This window comes from Echinops telfairi, unplaced genomic scaffold, assembly GCF_000313985.2.
Source record: "Echinops telfairi isolate 266 unplaced genomic scaffold, ASM31398v2 ScPeMD7_31;HRSCAF=116, whole genome shotgun sequence".
NCBI lineage: Eukaryota > Metazoa > Chordata > Mammalia > Afrosoricida > Tenrecidae > Echinops > Echinops telfairi.
The window spans coordinates 38,278,118-38,282,694 of NW_022103928.1; the positions used below are offsets into that span (position 1 = coordinate 38,278,118).

The 4,577-nt window shown below is 42.7% G+C and overlaps 1 pseudogene; it reads left to right on the forward strand.

The window, feature by feature from the left end:
- Nucleotides 1–2,692: 2,692 nt before the first annotated feature.
- On the forward strand, nt 2,693–3,462 carry LOC101656361 (annotated as a pseudogene).
- The last annotated feature ends 1,115 nt before the right edge of the window (nt 3,463–4,577 follow it).

The window sequence follows — 4,577 nt, forward strand, 5'->3', positions numbered from 1 at the left end:
AGAGGGCAGCACGGGAGCAAGACACCAGAGTGATCTTCATGGAGCTCAGCGACGCCTGGTTGGAGTTTGAGATCCAACGATCTCTCTTCTGAGCAAGCACCCGCCCAGCGCAGGACTTTCCACAGCCCCATAGCTGGGTAGGCGTTGTAGCCCCCTGGAGCTGAGGCGGCCCAGAGACTCAGATGCCCCTGCTGCTCCCTCGTAACCCCAGTTCTCTGCTCTAATTGTGGATCAAGCCCCGCCCCGGGGACACGAGAGGAGAGGGCCATTACCGAGCCCCGACTGCTGTGGCTGTTTCCTTTTTGCTCTGATGACAAATGAAGGGTTCATTTCTGGTCCCCTCATCCGCTTCACCTTCAGTGGTGCATTGGCCGTCTGGTGACAGTCGTCTCATCCAGAAAGCTTCTGTCCGTCGTGTGTGGCAAGTGCTAAAACTCTCTCTACATGTTCATCTTGTTTTACATAAACTGTCCTGTACAGAATTAAACTGTTTTCTGATAGCTAATAAGAAATAAACTATAGGAGTTTGTATCAAACTTTTTGAAACATACAGCGTGTGTGTGTGTGTGTGTGTGTGTGTGTGTGTGTGTGTGTTCTGACCCCAACCCATGGTGCCACCTGTGATCTTAGTTTCTGTGTGTTCCTGAAACTGTATGTGTGGGTTCAGGCCCCAAAAAGGAGGCAGTGGGTTCCCTACATCTTAGGGAAGTGATGGTGCCTGGCCCAGAAACAGAAATTTTCCTCTCCTTTGGACTCTGCTAAGCTCTGTGCCCTGGGTCATCCCTGCCTCTTCGACTGCATTTCCCAATAGTGTCAACTGAACAGGGATCTGGGAGCGCTGGCTGGACTTGCTACACTGCATGAAGGTGGACGTGGCTAAGGGGCAAGCACAGGCAGTGGGCCTTCTTAAGGTGAGGGATGTGGTTGGAGAGTGCATTGGGCAGCCAGGCTGAAGTCCATGTGCTGCTGAGCACGTGTGGCCTGCATAATCCATGAAGGGCACATGCATGTGTCTGCCTCCCATGCGCAGGCACCTTGCATTGACTGTCCTTGTAGGACAGGCCCCCACCGTTGACCTTCCCCCAGGGGCAGACAGTTGAGTACTGAGGGCATCAATGAAACAGTCTGGAGTTGTTCAGAGCAAAGACACATAGATGCCCAGGGAGACCCAACATAAGACGAGACAGTGTCTCAGTAGAAGGGAACAGGGCAGACAGTCTACACTGATGTCATTTTACCCATTTTGAATATAACAATGATATTTCAGACCAGGTATTACCTCTCATTCAGTTCTCTCCCATCAACCACATAAGACAATAACAGTGACATTATAATCATGTGACTTGTGACTAATCTGTCCCTGTCCCTTGTGTCTTCAACTGGAGCAGACCCTTGTGTTTATACCATGATTTTTTGCATCTGCTCTCACCCCGTTGGTATCAGAAGGAGTCCCAGAACTGTGAAGATGCAGCATCAAAGGACACACACACACACACACACACACACTATTTTTTCCCTATCTTAAAATGTAGAAACTAAGGCACTGAGAAGTAACTTGTAAAAGTGTGCTTAGAATGGCGAACCAAGAAGGGGAACTAACAGATCAGCAACAGAAGCAAAGCAAAACCCCCAAACCCCTGAGGAGCCCTCAAAATAGACTTCAGGCTAGAAGCAGCAGTTTCTGGAACCCCCCACAACTGGTGGGGAGATAGTCATAAAGGTCAGCTGACAGACCTGGAATTATGTATGCTTCTTCACTTGTTGGGGTTTTTTGCTAGTTTTTTTTTCCTTTTCTTTTTTTGCCACATATCCACCGCACCACCTCCACCCCCAGCAGGGTGAACAGCAGAAACATGGGTGAAGGGAGACCCACGTTTGGTGTAGGATATGAAAATAAAAATAATTTATAAATTATCAAGGATTCAGAAGGCAGGAAGGGAGAGGGAGGGAAAAAATAGGAGCTGATAGTAAGGGCTTGAGTAGAAAGAAACTATTTTGGAAATGATGATGGCAACATATGTACAAATGTACTGGATACACTTGATGTCTGAATTGTTATAAGAGCGATAAGAGTTATAAGAGCTATAAGAACACCCAATAAAATGATTTGTTAAAAGAAAAATAAAAAGAAAAGAATAATAATTTATCAAGGAGTCACCAGGGTGAGAGGGAGGGAAAAAAGAGGAGCTGCTACCAAGAGCTCAAAAGAAAGTAAATGTTTAGAAAATGATGATGGCAATATATGTACAAATATGCTTGATAAAATGATCTTTTAATTAAAAATAATAATAAATAAATTTAAAATTATAAAAAAGCTATTCTATGCTTGTGCAATTTCCTTTTCTCAGCAGTATTTTAATTTCTATACCGTCGGTTAAACTAATGAGAATATCAATAGAATTAGCTTAGACCCCATGAGGATGATTTATAATGTTCTCCACAATGATAATGATGACTTTAAAGTGAACCAGGGAGATATATAACCCATAGATTATATGAATGTATTTTGAACCCTATGACATGGCCCTACTTAATACTTGCTCTTATGAAGAGATCATTCAAGATATGGGTACTACAGCAAAGTGTGGTGAATAAATCAGATCGTGCCCGGCTATCAGAAAGAATCTTGTCTGGGGCCTTTTTCCAGGCAGGCATCTCCTCTTTGACATGCTTCTTGGATTTAGCAGGCAGCATGGCCTCTAAACACCAGACATTGGCCTCTCTGAAACTACTGAAGAGATACAAAGAATAGCAGGAAGCAATTGAACATATTTATGAAGTACAGAATGAAATAAACAGACTTCATCAACAATCCAGGGAGAGGGTTTTAAAAGTAGAAGAGAAATGTAACAAACTCAGTCATTTTTTCAGGAGAGGTCAGACTTGATCATCAATATCCCAGTTCTTTGGGTAACAACTTTTGTCAACTGTCCACAAGGGTCTGCATTACTTGGGGGAGGCAAATGAAGAGGCACTGCATATTAGACCAGAGTTGAAGTGACTTATTTGAAGATATTCAATCAGGTTACAGAATAGGTTTTTATTTTGATGGAAATTTTTACTTGGAAAATAAAGTTCTCTCTAAAGAATTGCATGCGAATGAAAGTGGTGAATCAAAAGCAACTGAAATCAAATGGAATTATGGAAAGGACTTGAGGAACATGCAGGTCCAACGCAGAACAAAGCTAGCCCGAAGAGGCAGTAGGAAGGACCAGAGAATTTCTTTTCCTGGTTGACTGGCCATTCGGATGCAGGTGGAGATGAGTTAGGAAATGTCATAAAAGATGATATTTGACCAAATCCAACACGGTGCTATTTGGTTCCTGATACGGATGATGAAGAGGATGAGGGGTAGGATAATGATGAAAAAGAAGGTTTGGAAGGCATTGATCAAGTAGGGGAAGAAAATGAAGACGATGTTAGGGAAAGGAAGGAGAGGAGGATGAAGGACACGATGACTAACAGAATGCTGCTGGATTCTAACTTTCCTTTAAACATTTTTTTTCAGCCCCTGGGAACAGGTTACACTGGATTTGTTTGTTTTTGCCTCTTGTCCTCAGTCACCCAGTTCTTGAAGTCTCTTCTCGCCTGACACCATGTGTCTCAACTCATCTGGGGAGTGAAATGCCTTCAGCAGAATACAATGGGAAGAGAATCTCTACCCCTTTGTGCTAAAAACAAGTGTTAATTCCTCCCTAACTCAACGTACTACTGTGCTCTACAGTAGGGGGAAGGGGGGAGGAGCACCCCTCTGGCTCCCTTCACTCTGGTGGAGGCTGGAAGGTGCCAGGCCCCTGCATGGTAGTGCATAGAATTCAAGCTTTTTCCATCCCTTCTCTTATGTTGGGCTCAGAGATTGTACTGTATCTCTATGTGAATATGACCTGTTAGCATTTGCTAACATATATCTATCACCTTCTCTTTTTTTTTTTTTAAAGAGAAGTTATAGAAGGTCAGCAAAGGATGGGTTTGAAATTTTGGGCTGGGTTAAGTGGATATTTGGACAACATGGCCTCTCTTTTAGCAAGTTAAATTGTGATATTTAACAGACAACCTTGAAGTTTAAGATGACACTTTAAAAATAAAATTCTCTCCTCATGCTGACTTGGAACCCTGCCACTGAATAAGAGAATCAGCAAAACTTATTTGAAATCTTATTTAGAATTGACATTCTCTATTGTAATTTTATACCTCTTTATTTTTCTATTTTCTTTTTGTTTCACTAGAAGGGAAAGATGATGCTCAGTTTACAATTATACAAGTTGCTTTGTTGCAATAAAATTAAATGGGGGGGTGGTTCAGGGAATAGCATCTGGGGTCTTAAAGGCTTATCTTTTATAAAGCAAGCATCTAAGAAAGGAGTCAGCTAAGTCCACACAGAAAAAGCACACCAGTCTCTGTGATCCAAGGACTGTAAATAATAAAATTCAAATCTGGAGGAGGAAAGAGTATTAGAGCTTAAATTCTGAACACACCATTTACAGAAAGTTATGGATGGCAGTGAAAACCCAAAATCCATTTGCAGGATCCCCAAGTGGCTGAAGCCTCCAGTGAATCCCCTCTGACCTTAGACCAGT